The following is a 23,229-nucleotide window of genomic DNA, read 5'->3' on the forward strand; positions in this document are numbered from 1 at the left end:
ACTCTCTGTGACCCCATGGACTGTAGCCCGCCAGGTTCCTCTGTCCAGGGGATTTTCCAGGCAAGAATACTGGAGTGGGTTGCCATTTCCTCCTCTAGTGAATCTTCCCCACCCAGGGATCAAACTCTAGTCTCCTATATTGCGGTGGATTCTTTACCACTGAGCCACCAGGGAAGCCCTGCTGGACACCAAATCATCATACTCTCTCCTTCTAAGAATTAGTTGCCAACAGCCTTTTAGCGATATGCTGTGTTACCTTAAGTATTCACATGAAAGTTATCAAGAGGTTTATTTCTCATTTGACTTATTCTTTAGCAAAGCTGTGTAGATACACAAGAGTAATAGGCATTAGAAAATGCACATATGCTTTAACTGAAATGAAAATGGCTGCTTAAAAAAGGATCCAAAATGTAATGGCTTCAAATGATTATTCTTCAAAAATACAGCATTTACAATAAATCAAGAAAGAGCTCATTCACTGCTGCAAACCAGCCTTTAAAAAAAGCACTAAGTAAAAAAAAAAAAAGCACTAGTGAAATATTCAAGCTAAAATAAAAAGACAGCAGACAGTAAGCTGAATCCATACGAACAATCTAACTTTCTACCTTCCTTGAGAGTTCAAGAAAGAAGAGTAAACTAAATATCAAGTAAGGATAGAGAAATAGTAAAGATTTGAAAGAAAAACAAAAAATTAACAGAAAAATCAATGAACCAAAAGTTGGTTGTTTTAAAAATAAATAAACAAAATTGATAAATATTTTGGTAGACTGACATTTAAAAAAAGAGATGATCTAAAGAATGAAAGAATGGGCATCATTTCTGATATAACAGAAATTAAAATTATTACAAGAGAATAATATGGAAAACTTTATATATTTCCATATAATATATTATATTCCATATAATATATTATATTTCCATATAATAATATGGAAAACTTTATATTAACAAATTAGACAGCATAGATAAAATGAAAGATTTTCCTCAAAACTACCAGTTTCTCTGATCAACTGAAGAAGAAATAGAAAATCTGAATAAAACAATAAAATGTAAAGTAATTAGGTTAATAAATAAAAATTTTCCCTCAAAGCAAACTCACATGACCCTGTTAGTTTCATGGATGTATTCATTCAAACATTTAACAAAGAAATACTTACCCTTCCCAAATTTCCCATAAAAGTAGAAATGGAGGGAACAATTATCAGCTGATCCTATGAGTTCAGTATTTAATAAAGAAGCCAATTACATCAAAATGAAAGAAAACATCTGACAAAAAACTCCCCAGCATGATAAAGGGCAAACATGAGAAACCTACAGTTAACATCACACTTTATATTTTTTTAAAAAATGGATGCTTTCTCTAAAAAATTGGAGATAATGCAAGGATAGTGACTCCTACTGAATCTTGTATTGAAAGTTCAACATGTAATGAAGCAACAGGAGGAAATAAAGGCATCAATATTATGAAGAAAGACATAAAATTGTCTTTATTTGTATCCTTTAGGTTTAAAAAATTCTGAGAAATGCACAGGAACACTTCTAGGAAGTAACCAACAAGTTCAGCACATTAAAAGATATAAGATCCATATACCAATGTCGACAAGTATTTAAATATTATCAACGAATAATCCAAAAATAAAACTAAGAAATAAATCCATTCCTAATGGCATCAAAAAATAAAATACTTTGGGATGATTTTTTTAAAGTAGTGTAAGACTTACATACTGAAAACTACAAATCACTGCAGGAAGAAATTAAACAACATCTTAAAAAATCGAGACAGACCATTTATGGAGAGAAAGATTCAATATTGTTAACATGGATTTCTTCCCAAACTGATCTAAGGTTCGACACAATCCCTTATTAAAGTCTCTTTGGGAGCTTTAAGCTTGTCATTGGATTGAGCTATCATTGCTTCTTTGTTGTTAGGCTGGTTGGTTGATTTTTGTAGAAATTGACAAAGTTTTTGCAGTTTCTAAAGTTTATATAGAAATTCAATCAGGACATAAGATATTGGCTTAGGTGTAGAACTATAGATAATTGGGAAATAAGTTCAACGTCTAGAAATATAGCTTTAAATCTATAGCTAATTTGTTACAATAGAGCCAAATTGTAACTTTTTCCCATTGAGTTTCAGTGGGGAAAAGATAATCATTTTAACAAATAATGCTGAGACAACTGGGCATCCGCATGAAAAATATGAATTTATATAACTTTATTCAAATTAACTAACAATGAATCATAGATCTAAATGTAAGTACTAAAACTATAAGATTTAGAAGAACATATAGGTATAAAGCTTTACATCTTTGGTGAGGGTAAGACTTCTTATGCTGCTGCTACTAAGTCACTTCAGTCGTGTCCGACTCTGTGCGACCCCATAGACGGCAGCCCACCAGGCTCCCCCGTCCCTGGGATTCTCCAGGTAAGAACACTGGAGTGGGTTGCCATTTCCTTCTCCAATGCAAGACTTCTTATATATGACACCAAAACCATGACTGACAAGAGAAAAAATACCTAGCAAATACATGAAAAGATGCTCAATATAATTATTTGTAAGGAAAAAGAAAATTAAAGCCAAATGACATACTTTTTTTACATGCACTAGTTGGCTATAATAAAAATGATATACAATAGCAAATGTTAGTGAGAATATGAAGACATAGGAATCGTCATACATTATTACAATAGGCAGTGAAATGGTGCGGCCTTTTTGAAAACAGGCTGACAGTTCCATAAGATAATTAAACATACATTTACCATATGACCCAGCAATTCCATTCTTAGTAATCAACCCAAGAGAAATGAAAGCATGCTCACACAGTTCAGTTCAGTCGCTCAGTCGTGTCTGACTCTTTGTGACCCCATGAACCGCAGCACGCCAGGCCTCCCTGTCCATCACCCACACAAAGACACGCATTTAAATGTTCATACTAGTATTATTTTTTATAGTCAAAACTTGGGAACAATCCACATGTCCACTGACTAATGAACAGAGAAGCAGAACATGTGCAGTCACACGATTAAGTACTATTTGGCAATTAAAAAGAATTCATGCATGCTACCATATAGAGGACTCTAAAAACATTACACTATATGAGTCAGATGCAAAAGACAATATACAACTCCATTTAACTGGAGTTTACGTGGGTTTGTAGGTGGGGTAGGTTACCGTACCCTAGTTACATGATCAAGAAGAATCTTTTTGGAGTAGTGGAAATGTTCTAACATAGGACTATATTAATGGTTGCACAACTGTTTAAATTTACTAAAAATCATTGAATTGTACACTTAAAATAGTGAATTTTATACTATGTATTGTATATGTCAATAAAGTACTTTCAAAATTCCTTTAAATAATTTTATTACAGTAAGTTAACTTAAGTACACTTTTAAGTATTTAAAATAAAGAATTATACTATATGGTATTCACTGAGAAGTCAACACTAAGAGAAAATGTTAAGGAAAGCATGGAACTTATGTGAGATATATGACTTATTTTAATTGTCTGCAGTATGGAAATTACATTGAAACATCCCACAGAAAAACTATTTGACTAATTATAATGTTGTTACTAAAATGGAAAACCATTTCCCCCTCTTTATTAGAAGAATAATTGTTTCATAATATTTTTCTTAAAATAGCTATTGCAAATATTTAAATCTATTGTGTGGCTTTGAGGTCATTTCCCTTGGGTCTTTAATTTCTTCTGAGTGTTTAATTGCTAATATAATAATTGTAAATATAGGATGATACTTTATATAGCAGATAATTGAAGTATATAAAATGTGAACTAAGTTTTACACAGAATTACCATAAGCACTATATGTCTTTTATATTAGGTAAATTTGCATTTACAAAACACTCTTAATGTTTCACCTATTTAGTCAACAATATACATATTTTCAGCACTTACTTTGTATCAGGCAAAAATCTGTAGGGTCTGTAAAATATTAGGAGTAAAGTAAACAAAAAATTCATGAGTTCGTGAGTTTATGTACTAGTATGATATAGTTATTCCATCTTTCATCTTCCTTTCCAACATTCCCAGTTAGAATTTTAGTTGTGTTTGAAATGACATTATTGAAATGCTAAATTTTTTGCAATATTATTTTGATCTGAAACCAGTATAAAATAGGGTTATAAGATATGTTCTAGGATATTCAGATTTATTTTCAGAAGTCAATATAAATCAATCAGATATGTATTTTATACATTAAGATACATCAGAATAATGAATAAATGTGTTATTCAGTTCAGTTCAGTTGCTTAGTCGTGTCCGACTCGTGAACCCATGAATCTCAGCATGCCAGGCCTCCCTGTCCATCAGCAACTCCCTGAATCCACCCAAACCCATGTCCATTGAGTCAGTGATGCCATCCAACCATCTCATCCTCTGTTCTCCCCTTCTCCTCCAGCCCTCAATCTTTCCCAGCATCAGGGTCTTTTCCAATGAGCCAGGTCTTCGCATCAGGTGGCCAAAGTATTGGAGTTTCAGCTTCAACATGAGTCCTTCCAATGAACACCCAGGACTGATCTCCTTTAGGATGGACTGGTTGGATCTCTTTGCAGTCCAAGGGACTCTCAAGAGCCTTCTCCAACACCACAGTTCAAAAGCATCAATTCTTCTGTGCTCAGCTTTCTTTATTATCCAACTCTCACATACATACATGACTACTGGAAAAACCATAGCCTTGACTAGACGGACATTTGTTGTAGGTATATATAATTGTAATAATGCTAATCACAGAAATTCTGACATGATAAATTGGAAAAATAGTAAAACAAAAGGAATACATTTGAATAGGAAGAGTTCTTGCTATATGATATTGCTGACGTGTTTGAAATATGTTTCGACATATGTTAACATGACCTAAACATGCAAATATTTTAAAGGAAAATGCTTTCAAAATATATTGACTAGAAAATACTTTGTGACAGTAATGAAATAATTCTTAATAAATGGCAATCCACTCCAGTACTTCTGCCTTGAAAATCCCATGGATGGAGGAGCCTGGTAGGCTACAGTCCACGGGGTCGCAAAGAGTCGGACATGACAGCGACTTCACTTTCACTTTCAAGCTTGGTTTTACAGATTTCACTTAATCTTAACCCATGGAAAGTTCTTCTATTCTCTTCATTTTCTGAAATAATTATTGAAAGTAATCAAGGATGCTAAGGATAATTAAACTACAAAGTGAATTTTGATTCACTGGTCTGCTTAATTGATTTTGATAGTTTATCAAAACTTACTGGGTATTTGGAAGAGTAGTAATATTCTTAGATAAAATATGCTGAATATTTAGTTTGTGTTACATATCCTACATTAAGTCTCCTAACCAGGTTACCCAGTACCTCTTCACAAGACCCCACACTTCAATATCTATATTGTAAAGATGCAAAGAAAAACTGGGGCTTGGAAAGATTAAGAAGGTTGGCTTAGGCCAAATGTTTAGGGAGGGTAGACTTAGAATTTTAAAATATCCCTGTATCTAGAATTATCTAAATCTAGAACTCTGTATGTGCTCAGTCACTCAATCGTGTCCAACTCTTTGTGATTCCATGGACTGTAGCCCACCAGGCTCCTCTGTCCAGAACTCTCCAGGCAAGAATACTGGAGTGGGTTGCTGTGCCCCTCTCCAGGGGATCTTCCCAACCCAGGGATTGAACCCTCATCTCTTGGGGAATTCTTACCGGTGAACCACCTGGATAGCCCAGTCAACAGTGAACTAGGAGGTAATTCATATCAATAACTCCTAAGTACTAATCTACTAAGCAGTTTCCATGAGAGGAAAGAAAGAGTGGAAAAAAAGACATTTCTTTTAAAAATAAGATAAAAATGTTCTTTGAGATTCCTTGATAACAGATGCACTCAGGCCTTTGCTTCATTATCTGACTGTATTATTAATAAATACTACTTTTATATCTAGAACTAGAGTCCTACATCTCTATTTATATTTGCCATTATTAAAGTCCATTAAAAAGTGTCACAGAATAGTAAGTTCAGACAAGGTTACTCTGAAAATATTAAAAATAAGACTAAGTAAAACCACTTCAGAATTGTTTGTCTATTCTTTTAAGAACAGACAAAAACAAAGTCACTGTAGTACCCACAAAACATTAAGCCTCTTCCTCTATCAGCTCAAACAAGTGCATGCTCAGTTCAGTTCAGTTGCTCAGTCCTGTCCGACTCTTTGCGACCCCATGAATCACAGCACGCCAGGCCTCCCTGTCCATCACACGCTACTAAACCAAATATATGTTTAGCCTCACTGTAGTCATTCCTCCTTATGGGTAAGATTTATTTAGATGATCAATCATAGAAATGACCCTGATTTCTGAAAGTCCTTAATTAGGGTAAACATCCCCTGCTCCCTAGGTTCTTCTCCATACACCAAACTAGTGCTCAATTTCTATGAAAGATCCTAACACCTCTGACATCCTGCTGCTGCTGCTGCTGCTGCCAAGTTGCTTCAGTCGTGCCTGACTCTGTGTGACCCCAGAGACGGCAGCCCACCAGGCTCCCCCATCCCTGGGATTCTCCAGGCAAGAACACTGGAGTGGGTTGCCATTTCCTTCTCCAATGCATGAAAGGGAAAAGTGAAAGTGAAGTCGCTCAGTCGTGTCCAACTCCTAGCGACCCCATAGACTGCAGCCTACTAGGCTCCTCCGTCCATGGGATTTTCCAGGCAAGAGTACTGGAGTGGGGTGCCATTGCCTTCTCCGTCTGACACCCTATAGTTCTCCAAAGCTGGGGGCCCCTCTTGCTATAATGAGGAGTAAACCCAACTGTTTAACTGCACATATGTTCCTGGTGGTCATTTGGCTGATAGATACTAGAAATGAATTAGATTTGGAGTGTGTTGATTATCATGAATGTATAGTGTGGATTCAAGTAGGAAATATTCAGTTCAGTCCAGTTCAGTCACTCAGCCGTGTCTGACTCTTTGGGACCCCATAAACCACAGCACACCAGTCCTCCCTGTCCTTCACCAAATCCCGCAGTCCACCCAAACCCATGTCCACTGAGTCAGTGATGACATCCAACCATCTCATCCTCCGTCGTCCCCTTCTCCTCCTTCCCTCAATCTTTCCCAGCATCAGGGTCTTTTCAAATAAGTCAGCTCTTAGCATCAAGTGGCCAAAGTATTGGAGTTGCAGCTTCAATGTCAGTCCTTCCAATGAACACCCAGGACTGATCTCCTTTAGGATGGACTGGTTGGATCTCCTTGCAGACCAAAAGACTCTCAAGAGTCTTCTCCAACACCACAGTTCAAAAGCATCAATTCTTTGGCGCTCAGCTTTCTTTATAGTCCAACTCTCACATCCATACATGACTACTGGAAAAACCATAGCCTTGACTAGATGGACCTTTGTTGGCAAAGTAATGTCTCTGCTTTTTAATATGCTGTCTAGGTTGGTCATAACTTTTCTTCCAAGGTGTAAGCACCTTTTAATTTCATGGCTGCAATCACCATCTGCAGTGATTTTGGAGCCCAGAAAAATAAAGTCAGCCACTGTTTCCACATCTATTTGCCATGAAGTGATGGGACCAGATGCCATGATCTTAGTTTTCTGAATGTTGAGTTTTAAGCCAAATTTTTCACTCTCCTCTTTCACTTTCATCAAGAGGCTCTTTAGTTCTTCTTCACTTTCTGGTGTCATCTGCATATCTGAGGTTACTGATAGTTCTCCAAGCAATCTGGATTCCAGCTTGTGCTTCCTCCAGCCCAGCGTTTCTCATGATGTACTCTGCATATGAGTTAAATAAGCAGGGTGACAATATACAGCCTTGACATACTCCTTTTCCTATTTGGAACCAGTCTGTTATTCCATGTCCAGTTCTAACTGTTGCTTCCTGACCTGCATACAGACTTATCAAGAGGCAGGTCAGGTGGTCTGGTATTCCCATCTCTTTCAGAATTTTCCACAGTTAAAGAGAATAATTTTTATTACTTTAACTCAAATTACACTTCCTTTCTTTTTGACTTCATCATATAAATTCTTCATAAAGGGCAAATCATCTTTATGCCCTGCTGATTATGGACAAAAATTGTTTGCTCAATTTTGATATTATTAATATATGTTCATTTCACAATTTAAACAGTGATGCGTTATGTTCAGGGATTTCAATTGTAACTGCATAAGTATTTTATTTGTTAATTTATTTTGCTGTTGTCCAGTTACTCAGTTGTGCCCAACTCTTTGCAACCCCATAAACTGCAGCGTGCCAGGCTTTACAATGACGCAAATTTATCTTTGAAACATAGTATAAAAGGAATCTTTGCTAGGTTGATTCTAGCCTTCACACTTTTCATCTTGAACATTATCATATTAAGACTTATTTTGAAACAACTGTTTATGGTATGTCTATATCAGCCTCTAGTGAAAAGTTACTGTGTGAATCAAATTGGATGTTTGAATATTACTCTAGAATATATCTTGGCACAATAAGTCTGCAATACATTATCTTCTTTTCTCCCCTTCCTCTTTCACTTTAAAGTAACTGATGACATTCTTTTTGGCTAGACTATTTCAGAGTAGTATTTATACAAAAACTATTATTTCTGGTCAAAAATAAACCACATAAAGCATTCTAAAGATAACCGACACTCTGATTTAAGTTGTATAAATTACTTACATGTTTAAACATGATAGACTAGAATAGAAGCATGATCCAGAAGTACAAAAATGTGCATATATTCCAGAAATCCAGAAATGTCTTCAATGTCTATTTCCCTACATCTCCACCATATTTATACAATAGTAACACTGAATCTTGTCATAACTTCCTCTGTAACTTTATGGGGGCTTCCCTGGTGGCTCAGATGGTAAAGCATCTGCCTGCAATGCAGGAGACCCAGGTTCAATTCCTGGGTCAGGAAGATCCCCTGGAGAAGGAAATGGCAATCCACTCCAGCACTCTTGCCTGGAAAATCCCATGGACGGAGGAGCCTGATAGGCTACAGTCCATGGGGTCGCAAAGAGTCGGACACAACTGTAACTTTATACCAACTCTCTTTTGGAGATATAATTATCTCTTGGATATTCAATCTCCCCCCCCAAAAAAATCTATGATCTAACCCCTCCTTTAGATTTCCAAAATTTTTATCTCATGACCTTTTCAAATTCTACCATGCACTTAATTTAGATTCCATAATCCATAATTATAATTACTTCTTTGTCTCTACCTTCAACTGTCTTAACCTTCTCTTCCTTACATATACTTCTCTGGAAAAAAAACTCACCCTATCTACTCTGTTTATAATTCTATATAACCTGAATGAAATGAACACGACTTTGGGGGAAAAAAAAAGACCATGCTGATTAGTCTCATATTTAAGTACACAAACATACCCTCAAGTGAGTCCTCAATACTTCATGGTAATCACAGCACATTTCCATAGTCCACTGGTCATCCCTCTCTCTAAGACATTCAGTTCTGACTTTCTTTTGTCTTCAAACTTCTAAATATGTGCTCCCTCTTTGCATCCTTGGCTGATAATCTTTATTATTATTATTTCAGTTAGAAAAGAAAATTAATCAATAGCATTCACATTTTCCTATCATCAACTCTCCCACCTCCTTAGCAACTTTCTCTATCTCTCTTTAATCCTTTAACAATGAATGAACTCCCATGCTCAGGTGCTGGATCCCAACCCCAATATTCTTGCATAGATTTTTCGTATCTTTCATCTCCATAGGGGCTTCCCAGGTGGCATTAGTGGTAAAGAACCAGCCTGCCAATGCAGGAGACGTAACAGAGTGGGTTCAATCCCTGGGTTGGGAAGATCACCTGGAGGAGGGCAGGGCAACCCACTCCAGTCTTCTTGTCTGGAGAATCCCATGGACAGAGGAGCCTGGTGGGCTACAGAACATAAGTGACTTAGCACACACATCTTCACAGAGAAGGTTTCCCAACTCTTTTTAGATGAACAAGTTGGGGAAATGAAAAGGAGATCCGGAGATTTTGTTATTGCTATAACTCTCTCAAGAAGGAATAATAACCTGTGATCTTCTAAGGTATTGTTTTTGGAAATAAAAAGAAATGGAGAGATTGTAAGATTAACATTAACTCAACATTTCTAGTTGAATATGGAGATTCCAAAAAAAATGAGAGTGACTCATTTCTCTATCAGCTGATATTTATGGGAGCAGTAAATGAAAGGAGATAAGTAGGTTGTCAGATCCTAAGAAGCAGATCCACTGGGTTTCCTGTGGCTGAGGAAAAATAAAAGAAAGTACATGAAGCTATTTACACTATAGGAATGTCAAAAATTTACTGACAGAAAAAGGTTAGAAACTATGCAGAAATCTGCTAAATGTAACCAGGGACATCGTAGTGGAAAACTTTATATACCACATGTCAGAGATAAAGTGAAAATGGGAAATTTGGTAGAAGTCAATAAAGATGATTATGGATATTTGAGAAGCAAATGGGATCAGAACCAGATAGAACTAGTTATAGGTCAGTAAAAGCCATCCAGAGTCACTGATGATGACCAGAAACAAGACATCATCTAGATGCAATGACCTTAAGGAGACCCCAAGATTATAGATAACATGGAAATCATGGAGAATGGGAGGGACCCAGACATGATGGAGCTCCTATTTGTTCAATAACCTGATTTATTCCAATATTATTCTTTATGTCTTTAGTTCCCTTGTCTCATTATGTGTGATGTTTCTCCTAGACATCCAAAGTAATTTTTTTTATGAGACTTGATGGAACTGCATAACTTTAAAAGTGAAAATTTGTTTTATGCTGGTTGCCTGTGTGTTTTTCAAAATATTTTTGATAATTAGTCAGGAAACTACAACGCTATCAATAACTGCTGCACTATATGGAATTGGAAAGAGCATAGAAGAAGAAACAGGCTTCATTACATGAGGAGAAGGAGGTGACAGAGGATGAGATGGTTGGATGGCATCACCGACTCAAAGAACATGAGTTCGAGCAAACTTTGGGAGATACTGAAGGACAGGGAAGCCTGGTGTGCTGCTGTTCATGGGGTCGCAAAGAGTCAGACATGACTGAGCTACTGAATAACAACTTTGTTCTTGAGAAATCTACAGGATTTCCCGTCAAAACAAAGGCAGTGAAACAGGACTGGGTGTGAGCTTGGAGGACATGCACACACCTGCTCTCTTTAGGAGAGAAAAATGGAGTGGAGTCTGCATCAGAATATTGTACAGTAGGTGACTTGTGTTTGGTCTCCTTGTGGAAACTCAGCAAACTTGTGAAAATAAACCAGTGTCTTTAGCATCCCCCACCTTCAAAACAGTGCCAAATCTCCGTGTGGTGGGGGAACCCTATTAACCACTGTCTGATTTCTGCAGAGTGTGATCTTCCTTTGCTAGCAATATGCCTGGGGCCCCCTTATGCTTTGGTCAGATATCTCCACTTTTTAACAGACAGTGGTTAAGTATCACACAATTAAAGGAGATGTCCTTGACTTCAGGGCTTACAGAGGCAGTCATAGTAATGAAGAGAAAATTCAAGCACTGATATTTAAGTGGGAATTGAGAAAGTATTACAGCTAAAATTACTAAAAATGTTGAAACTGATGGAGACTGTGGTTTGTCATTAGATGAACGGGATACTCTAAATAGAGACTACATTTAGTTCAAAAAATCAAATATATATACATATAAAGACAATTACACATTCTAGTCTTGAGGCCTGTCAATATTAGGCTTGCTACATTTTTTTATCTACTAGATTTATTGCATTTTTTCATATTTATTCTTAATATTACATTGTAATCCTCTGGACAGTATAGACTATGTATTACTAGATTTTATAGCCCAAGAAATGAATACAGTACTTGGAATATAACTGCTCAATAAATGGTTTTGAATGGAAAAAATCCAATCATGTATGGATAAAAATAATACATAACTGCTAACCACCTCACTGTGACAAGAGGAATGGAATAGTGGGAGAAGCTATTTCTCAATTTATTTTCTACATCCAGATAGTCTGAAAGAATTCTTGCTTTGAAATAAGAAGTCATGTTCCATAAAGATAATGGATGAAAAGGCATGATCACAGAGTAGTTAAAGAAACTATCTGAGGACATGAAGATGCTTGAAAGATCTAAAGGAACCAGGAAGTGCCAAGGCCTTCAATACTGTTCTTGCCACCTGCATGGAAACTTCACAAGCCTGAGTAATTACGGAGGAGAGGGGGCGGAGGGAACCTTTAGCATAAGAAAGAGTTCAAAGTCATTCAAAAGAATCTTCATGGAAAGAGTTGATAATTCTGCAGGAGTTAGTTACTCCACAAGACTGGAGAAATAAATTAGACCTGAGAAATTTAAGAGAGCCAATTAAGACAGTAGCAGACTTAGTAAGCAGCTATGCAATATACCGTCCCATTTACCACTTCTTGCTAAAAGCTGAAAGTAAGAAAAGAAGATTCAAAATGAATTAAGTAGTCTAAGGGAGGCTCTATCTACTTGTGAAAGAGAATGCAAAAATATTTAGCATCTCGTCACATTATTAACTTCTTATATTGTTTAGGTATTTTATTTACTGCTGGTCTTTCATTATTCTTAATTAGCAAATGTTTTCTAAAAATTTCTTAATTTCTTATTAATATTAGCATTGTTGAGTTACCTGAACATTTCTCAGCTTTCTACAGTAATATGTGATTTCACTAGTTGTTCATTCCTTTCTTCCCTTAATGATTTATTACTGCCATTCAAAAATATGTATTCAGTGGTAAGCCTTTAAATTTAGTTAAATACAAACTTTTTTCCATACAGTTTATGCTTATGTCTGTGCTATTAAATGGAGAAGGAAATGGCAACCCACTCCAGTATCATCACTGGGAAAACTCCATGGACAGAGGAGCCTGGTGGGCTCCATGGAATTGCAAAGAGTCAGACACGACTGAGCTCACACACACACACACACACACACTATTAAAAATAAACGACACCAAAAGCATCACCGACTCAAAGGACATGAGTTTGAGTAAGTTCTGGGAGTTGGTGATGGACAGGGAAGCCTGGCATGCTGCAGTCCATGGGGTCGCAAAGAGTCGGACACGACTGAGCGACTGAACTGAACTGAAAATCTTGGTCAAAGTTACCAGATATAGCATATACTAAGGGACATTCACAAATCACAAAGAATTAAATAAATTTAACCCAAGAGAAATTATTTTTAAAAGTTAAATTAGGAAGGATAGTCTTTATGAATGTTAAACCTTGATTTTGAAATTAGCAAAATACTGTGTCCTCTTATAGAGTTTCCACTGAATAACCCCCTATGATCTTTAAGCTGTGGCTTAAGTTCCCACAACCCTATTTGCTCCCAGATAGTGTTTGTCAAGTTACACATGGCAGCACAGGAAGCTATGAGAACCTTGAATACAGTCCAAATAACCTATCAGTGGTTGTCTGTGGAATCTTCTTTGTCCCTTTTTAATCCTCCTCCCCAATCCTTCATCCAGTAATGAATAAGATACCGCCCAACCAGAACTACTGCAGGGGATTATAGCAACAACTATTTTTCCAGGCATTGCAGTGCCTGTAAAACTTTAATGAACACATGAAACTTTTATTGTGTTCTCTACTTTTTGACTGGTGTGAGATATAACCACTACCAGAGATTTTTTTGCATTTAAAAATGTAAAAAAAGACAAAACAAATTTTCATGAAGACAAATCATCTTACAATTCTAGCAAGACTGGAAGCCTTTAGTATCCCAGTGAATGAAGCCTGCTTACAAAAAATAGAAAACATAAACTTGTGAGAAAAATACATGTTCTGTGTTGCATGGTATTGTCAGCCCTTCAGTAGTAAGAAACATTGATTTTATTCATTGTCTTCTTTACATGTTTTAAGAAACAAGAAAAGGGATTTTTAACGATTTTGTAAGATTGTTTTGGGGAATCTCCATTATCAATGATCTGTAGTAAAAAAAAAAAAAAAAGGAGAGAGAGAGACTATGCTGTTTAGAATTTTAAATTCAACACTTAATACTTTTCTTCTCTTTTTAATCTCAAGAATCTAATGCCTATTATTTTGAAGAGTAAGTTTCAATCCACTCCCTCATCTTTTTCCTCTAAGTCAATGTGTCATTTTTAACATAAAAACATTACATAGTTTTCTTTAATTCAACCCATTTTTTCTTAATTTCCTTATATATTAGTTTATAATCAATTGTTTCTTATATGATTAAACTCATCCCTTAAGCAGAAAAAATAATTTATCCAAAATAAATCTATTCAGTACTGGAGAAGGTATTTTATTGTTCCTAGTCCTAGAGTTTAAAAGATGATCACATCTATCTGATAGTTGTCAAAATATTTTCTATATAACTTCTGTCTATCCTTCCCTTTGGAGTCTAACCAGCATATCATCTTTGGAAAAGGGGCAATTCTCAGCACAAACATAAAGCTTTTTCAGGAAGACCTTTGATTTCCATGAAGGGTGAACACAATCACAAGCTAATTTTCAATTTTCTTAATAAATGTAAGAAAGGTATTGTAATAAGATAAATACTAAGTAAGATGATTTTAATATGATGCCGGCAAGAACACTGGAGTGGGTTGCCATTTCCTTCTGCAGGGGATCTTCCCAACCCAGGTATTGAATGAGGTCTCCTGCATTGCAGGTGGATTCTTTACCATCTGAGCTACCAGGGAAGTCCAATATGCATCAGGGGATGAGTTAAAGTGACAGAGCACCAATTACTGCCTTTAATAGAACATTAAAGCCTGCACACCCTAAATACCATTTTATCAGAGCACAGACAGCAAATCCATCATGTGTTCTTAAGCCTGCAACATCCTAAAATGTAGTTACCATAATAGAGTGATTTTATACTCTACCAGTCTCTTTGAATTTATGATCATAGGAATACACTTGATATTCCTAAAGTATATCATGTTAAAATGAGATTTCCACATTGAAAAAGTAAAACAAATAAATCACCTGAGAGAAAAAGAAACGTTATTGAGAAGTTTAGCTATTATATTTTAATTAGCCTACTCCAAGTCCCAGTTTGGAGACTAAATAAATCCTATTACGTAAACATATATATTTACTCTTCATGCTGCTGTTAAAGATTGCTTTAACATTTTCATGTTTATAAATTCAGTGCTTAATAAGAGAAATAAGCCTATCTATTGCCTTCTGACAATCCGTATTTGTAATCCTTTGTATCAATAGATATTAACTACAGGACCACAAAACCCTAAAAAACCTAATATTATGTTTATGTGCAACAGTAATCACAATATTTACTTCTGTCATGGGTTTTACTATTTCAGGCCTGAATATTCTTAAAAATGTCACTGTGCCTCATAAAACACAAGTGAGCCATAGTTGAACATTTATTGGAATATTTAATTATTCATATGTTGTTACAGTGACTCGGGCACAAATGACATTGTTTCCTACTATTAACTATTTCAACACCTGAAATACTCTTTTTTTTTTTTTTTTGACAACGTAAGTACTAACATAGCAGCATCGCTAGAAAATTTTGATATTCAAGCTCATTTTCTCATTAGAGTTACTTTGACTTCTGAGAGGACCTAAATGTGAAAAATTGCAAGGAAAAGATTAATTTATGGGATCCTTTGACTTGTGTCACTAAAAACCATGGGATAAAGAAATGTAAAGGATTTGCTTTTCATTTCCCTGAGTGTTAACTGTTTCTGAAATCAGCTGTGGCATTTGTCAATTAATTTTAATAGTGAGGAAAAAGATCTTTGCTTCTCAACATTTTTCTTTAAAATAATAGCAAAGGGGAATATGACCATATTTTCCTATTTCCAAATGAGCATTTTAAGTAATCCCCAGTTTTCACACGTATATGTCCTGATTCTACCAGTTCTCTTTGACTTCTTTATTCTTCTTTTTCAGACCTCACTGGTATCATCATTTTCCTTTCTGACAAGTGATGTTCATTTGTGATGGTTTCTGGGCTCTCAGATTTGGCATGAACAGCTGCAAACACAGCTGGAGCAGTACGCAGAGCTAACATACACTAATATTAACAGCAAGGAGGTTTTACATGGTGTTTCCTCCATGTGTATTATCCCTCAAATTGCCTTCAATCCTAAACTGAAGGCAGTTTATATTTTCTCAGAAAGATTGTTGAAACTCTGTTTTTTATTGCATGATCTAACAACATTCAAGTTTCTATTACTTCAGCACTATTATAATAAAAGAACATTCAGAGTCTTTTTAAAGAAGAAGAAAAAGAAACTATTAGAGATAAAATCATGTCTGTAAATAAAACTACACTGAGAAAAGGTCTGGTATAAGATTTGGCTATTGATGCTATTTGGCTATTTGGTGTTAGTTGTCCCTTAATGTAGCAAATAATAGTATTAAACTCAGTTCATGAGACAAATTAAATTAGAATTTTCCATCAGGTATGTTCAAAGTCAATGAATAATTATATTAAATAAACTGACCTTGGCCTCAAACTATGAAAGTGTCATTTAGAGTTCAATAACGTTGAGATGAATTCTGTCAGCTCACTACAATTATTTTTTATATGTAGGAATTTTTATGCTTGCTCTACTGAGGTACTGAAGGACAGAAGAGCCTGGCATGCTGCAGTACATAGGGTCACAAAGAGTGGGACACGACTTAGCAACAATGATAGCAGCAATCTTTGCTAAAGAACTTGGGAATAAAAAAATTTATTCAAAGTTTCCAAATTTTTAAATATTAAATTTCATTAAATTATATATCTAATAAGCCAGTAATTTTTACAGTATCTGCCAAAATCATCCCACAAATAGTAAAACTCCATGGTAGGATATTAATTAAATATATATATATATATAACAATATATAAACAAAAAAATAGCAAGTTTTGCTACATCATCAAACACATTCTACCTAGAAATACATTTTGTTTTCCAAGTGTGTACTTTTCATACTTCCTCATTTACCTTCTAATTTGTTTGATCATTTTACTTAATACTTTAAAATATATTAACATGAACAAATTGCACAGTTAGAAAAGCAGATTTGGGAAAATATATGTAATGAGAGAAATCCTAGCCCTAAAGAACAAGATAGAAATTCTGAACAGGAACATTTAGAAACAAAGAAGAGAGCAGTCAACCGTCTCAAGAGAAAGGGACTCCCTTGGAGCTCCGAGGGCAAGGTGCAATCTCATCACCCGACCCAGAACCACACAACTAGCCCTTTTCACTCCTGTCTTTCTTCTGCTCAGTGACGTGTCCTGTTTTATAATGGTTTCCCCTTCTCCTTTGGGCTTCCCTGGTAGCTCAGATGCTAAAGAATCCACCTACAATGTAGGAGACCTGAGCTTGATCCCTGGGTTGGAAAGATTCCTTGGATAAAGGAATGGCTACCCACTCCAATATCCTTGCCTGGAGGATTCCATTGGGAAAGGAGCCTGGCGGGCTATAGTCCATGGGATCGTAAAGAGAAGGACACAACTGAGTGACTAACCCTTTCACTTTTCCTCCTGCTCTATAATTTTTATTTGCATGTAGCTTTGAATTGTTCAGTGTCAACTCTCTGCGAGTCTCACACTCACCATTATCTGATGACTTTCTCTGAGTCCTTTGGCTCAAAATCTCCAGAGAGAAAATCTGAATGGCCTACCACATATATTAGTTTACTTCAAGACAAGAATTCATTACAGGTCCAAGCAGTTGAAGATAGGGAGGTAAGGTAAAATAGTGCATTCCTCTCTGGCTAGTCCTCACCTCTTTAGAAGAGATGGTGGACTGGAAGTAGTTTTTACAAAAGAGGCACAGGCTAAGTGAATACCCCATAGTGTACTTTCTATGAAGGGAAAATGCCAATTACAATATTTATAATTCATAACAAACTGCCAAAGATCATTTTTATAAGAAAAAAAATAATCAAAGTTGAAAATAAAATTTCTACTGTATAAGGAGTACAATAGCTTTACTCAAAATATAATATGGATACATGTTCCCAGCAAGTGGCTTGAAAAATGTGCCCATTTTCTGTCAATATACTGATCAAAAATTCCAATTATATACTAAATATGCATACATGTATATTCATATATATTCATGCTTATATGAAAAAAATGTTCTAAAAGTGTTTATGTATTTGTATGTGTGTATGTGTCCATATGAAATTATCTGCGTATAGAATATAAAGCCATAAAGAAGGCTGAGCACTAATGAATTGACACTTCTGAACTGCAGTGTTGTAGAAGATTCTTGAAAGCCCCTTGAACTACAAGGAGATCAAACTAGTCAATCCTAAAGGAAATCAATCCTGAATATTCATGGGAAGGACTTACGCTGAAACTGAAGCTCCAATACTTTGGCCACCTGATGCGAAGAGCTGATTCATTGGAAAACACTCTTATGCTGGGAAAGATTGAAGGCAGGAGAAGGGGATGACAGAGGATGAGATGGTTGGATGGCATCACCAACTCAACGGACATGAATTTGATCAAGCTCCAGGTGATGGTGAAGGACAGGCAAGCCTGGCGTGCTGCAGTCCACGGGTTGCAACAGTCAGACAAGACTGAGAGACTGAACAACAACAACAATATAAATTATTAATTGCCTTGGAGATGACCTTTGAACTCTCATATATACTTCCCTAAGTGAAGAGCTGATAATATTTGAGTGGCCTCAAGGCAATGGATGAGAGTGTAGATAGGAGGATTTCCACCACTGTAGTCCTCTAGTGGTTCCCAGACATTCTCTAAAGGTTTCACCAAGGTGGCCTTTAATGGTTTCCTATCTCTAGGTTCACACATTTATGTGACACAGTGTTAAGTATGTGGTCAATTCTGTATTCTGTAAAATATACATGCAGAAAAGCTTGTATTATCTATATATTGTCCTATGACAAAAACTCTTACTGTTTGATTTTTTTGAATATTTTCTAAGTATATAGTGCATCAGATTATAAATCTTCCATTTTTGAAAGAAAATTTCTTTTGAGATGGGGAATCTAGAACATACAGAGTAATACTTTAGTGACATAATTGTTATAAGAGAAGTGACCTATCATAAGTTATCTATCAATAGTTGATGGTTTTCTATTGAAAATACAAAGTGCTTTTCTATTGAAAATCTATTAATTACCTATCAATAGTTAATGATTTTCTACTGAAAATGCAAAATTCTTTTCTATTGAAAATCTGTTGATTACCTATCAATAGTTAATGGCTTTTGAATGATGATTTAAAAAACAGAATACTCAATTTCTCACAAACTTCCAGAGATGCTGAACTACATAATTTATTTAACAAGCATATTTCTCTGCTTCAAGTATTTTGACTTATTCTGTGCCATAAGCTTGTGATAATTGCTTTAAAATTCAATAAATATTTTATATGAACTGATAAGTAAAACATATCCAAGAATGGAAGGTGAAAGACAGTGGAAATTATATCCTGAATATGAGGATGCCATCAGTTGAAAATGAACTATGGGAATGTTTAGTCCAGGAATAATCTGTGTTCCTCATGTCAGAACACTAGATAGCATGATCTGGAGGAAATCCTTCTGCAGCCTGAAAGAACTGCTTTCCAAATTACTCACAAATACTGCATAATACCAGAATCTTGAGTGAGAAATATTCACATCACCCTTCCCCCATCTGAATTCTGAGAAAACTATTACTACCTAATCAACAGGAGTGTGGACTGAAAGGAAATGGAACACCCTACCCTTAGCCAACACCAGGCCTAGATATAAAATAATACTACCACAGGGCTATAAAACTAATCCTTAAATATGAGGAGAAAATAGTACTTCATATATACAGAAGAAATGTGTTTAGTTGCAAGACACTGAACATAAGAGGAAAATGTGTTAACAGACAACTGCCATGAAGTCCCAAAATAAAAACTTGGACCCTTCAAGAAAAATAGGATTTCCCAGCATTTTGCCTTCTCCCTAATAATAAACCAAAACACAGACAACTAATACATTTCACATTTTAACACAGAGGTGGTGAAATATAAGAGAAAAAAACAAAACAAAAAACAAACTCAAAAGCTAAAGTAATCAAAATGAAAAACACAAAAATAGATGAGGAAAATGTAATTCTGAGACTGTGAGGCCACAATACTTGAAATGCTATCCTTAGAATAAGATCAAATAGATATTTCATTCATACAATGAGAACAGAATGATATAATGTAAGAACGATCAGAAAATGAAAAGCTGTTAGATTTATCCAAATAAAAGGTCATGGAAGCATTAGAAAATAAAGTCTAGGAATTATCTCAGAAATTAGAAGAAAAAGATGTAAGTGTAAATATTTTTAAAATAATTCCAACCTTGAGTTTAAAGAGATTTGGGCAAGAGAGATGCATTTTTGAATCATCTGCCTATGGGTGGTAACTGAAGCCATGGCCACAGATGAGACTGACTAAAGATTTGAGAGGAAGGTCTGAAACCAAACCCTTTAGAGCTAAAAAATAACTGGCCTAGAAGATGATGACCATGCAAAGCAGAAAATGAACAGTTGGGAGGTCAAGGTTAAAGTGGGGGACCAAGAAACCTTCCATCAAAGAAAAATGGTCAACAGTAGAAACTATTGAAGGCAGGTCAAGTAAGATGGAAACTGAGCACAAATATAGTACCATAGACTCAATGCTGGATTTCACAAAAGCTATGTTGGTAATGTGTTGAGTTTAGAAGTTAGATTTTAGGGAGCAGGGAATGGAAACAGAAATAGTAAGAAGAGGCAGCACCAGGAGGAGGAGAGAGGCGGGCTATAACCCTTAATGTGGTGGTTAAAAAAAAAAAAAAAAAGATCTACTTTATTTCTCAAACCCACAGCCTATAATGTTCTTAAAGTGAAACAAGAAGCATATTCATGAATGAAGAATCTGGATAACTTATATAACTAATTCGTTGTGTATAAACATGAAATTTTATCCCAATAAATACTAAAAATTGTTCTCTGTCTTACAAAGCACTGTACTTGTTGTCAGATTTCATAATTATACAGGTGGTATGGGTTCTTTAAGCCTCAATCTTATTCATTTTAAAGTTCCAAGCTCATTTAACTAAAAATTCTTCTTTCCAGGCTTCCCAGGTGGTCCAGTGGTTAAGAACCTCTTTACCAATGCAGGACACAGGTTAGATCTCTGGTCCAGGAAGACCTCACATGCAGCAGAGAAACTAACTCCTCCTGCCACAACTACTGAGCCCACATGCTGCAACTATTGAAGTCCGCTCACCGAAAGCCCGTGTTCCACAAGAGAAGCCACCGCAGTGAGAAGCCCGCACACTGCAAGTAGAAAGTAACCCTCACAGCATCAAAGACCCAGCACCATCAAAACAAAAACAAAAACAAACCTCTTTCCTCTTCCCACTCACCCACACATTTAATTAAAAGTGTCTTTTCTGTTTAAGTGTGTGGGGAGAGGAGTGCTTTCCAGCATGTATGATTCACTCCAGTGTTCACATGGGGAAAAGGAATAAAGGAACAAGGAGAGGTCTCCCTGGGATCATTGCTGAAGAGGGTGAGAATGCTGGTGGGACCGTTGCTGCTCTGCTAGCATGGCACAGTTCTTTTACCAGATTTGCAGATTATTTCAGAGGATGCTATGGGGACCTAGCTCTTGACATGGGGTATCCACTCTGGGAGTCAGGATTTCCTCTCTCTCCACATGGGTGATCTATCATAACTGCTATGATATCAGTGGGGTCCCTCAAGCTCCATTAGCCTTTTGTGGTTTCTACTTCCCTGGTGGCTCAGATGGTAAAGAATCCACCTGCAATACAGGAGACCCACGTTCAATTGCTGGGTGGGGAAGATCCCCTGGAAAAGGGAATGGCAACCCACTCCAGTATTCTTGCCGAGAGAATCCCATGGACAGAGGAGCCTGGCGGGCTATAGCCTTTGGAGTCCCAAAGAGTCGGACACAACTGAAGGACTGAGCACACCCACAGAATACACACTGAGAACGCAGCCTGCCCGAGAGCAAGTCTCTGTCTTCTACTCCTTTCTCTACCTTTGCTTAACACTGTACACTTGACCAGTTTAATGACAGTATGTTGTACTCAGTCGGTGAGTTGTGTCCAACTCTTTGAGGCCCCATGAGCTGTAGGCTCCTCTGTCCATGGAATTTTCCAGGCAAGAATACTGGAGGTTGTTACCATTTCCTACTCCGGGGGATCTTCCCAACCCAGGGATCAAACCCAGGTCTGCATTACAGGCAGATTCTTTACCACTAGCGCCACCTAGGAAGTCCAGGTGTTTAATGACAGAGCAACATTCAAATGAGATGTCCAACTGTTTTCCAACCAAGAGGAAGAGTGGAAAGTTCAGATACTGTAAGTCTTTACTTAAACAAAACAAAACAAAACAAAACCGCAAGCCCAACATGAGCTGAAGGGAGAAAACAGCCTCCCTTCATGGTCACTATGTTGTTCCTAAAACTCAAATATTTCCTTTTTTTTTTTTTTTTAATTATCCCTTCCTACCTCCCTCTGAGTCTCCTCCATACTGTGTTGATGAGTTCAATGAAATGTTGGAAAAATTAATCTGTAGTAAATTCATTCATATGAAGTTGTGCATAATAGTCTAAATATACATCATATCTTCTCGCTATTGTCCTTATTTCTCATATCCAAATAGTTTTTATCCAGATATGAATTTATTGATAGTGCAGAGAAAGTAATGAGGTTAAATACAGAGTTCAGTCACAATAGAATAAGATATTTTGCTATATTTGAGAAAAGGGCCCATCTTACAGACTCTTAAGTCCTTTTCTAACTCCTTTCCCATCTTTGCCTCCTATATTTGCTTTTCACAATTTCTTTTACCTACTACTTCTAACCAACAGATTTTTTTTAAGGTGGCATTAAAAAAAATAATGGATTAGCAATTAATATGGAATCTTGGAAAGGGATTTGATGTTCTTGTACAGAAGGAACTGAATGTTATTATAATGACATAGTTTACTGAGTTTTGTGACAGCTATAAATCTACCTTCAAATAAATGTCTAAAGAACTTTCAAGTTATCTGAAGTAACATTTCCTTTTTTATCCAAATTCCAGTCTTAACAAATCTTATGTTCATCTGCTTTTCAATAAAAAAACTAAAATTGGTCCAATCAATGAATTTGTTTCTTGGGTTCTAGTAAATTTTATTTTTCTGTCTTTCTTCTCCTTCTGTTAACCTTCCTCCTCTTTTTTTTTTTTTTGAATTTTTGAATAGTGCTGACGTCATGGAAATGTTTAAAAACATAGTCTATGAGAGACA

General features: G+C 36.1%; 1 non-coding gene across 1 annotated transcript; it reads left to right on the forward strand.

Moving 5' to 3' along the window:
* Positions 1-8,813: 8,813 nt before the first annotated feature.
* TRNAC-GCA (transfer RNA cysteine (anticodon GCA)) lies at positions 8,814-8,886 on the forward strand. The gene has a single exon. It is a non-coding gene; the product is annotated as a tRNA-Cys (tRNA).
* The last annotated feature ends 14,343 nt before the right edge of the window (positions 8,887-23,229 follow it).

This window comes from Bos taurus, chromosome 27 (genome assembly GCF_002263795.3).
Source record: "Bos taurus isolate L1 Dominette 01449 registration number 42190680 breed Hereford chromosome 27, ARS-UCD2.0, whole genome shotgun sequence".
Taxonomy (NCBI): domain Eukaryota; kingdom Metazoa; phylum Chordata; class Mammalia; order Artiodactyla; family Bovidae; genus Bos; species Bos taurus.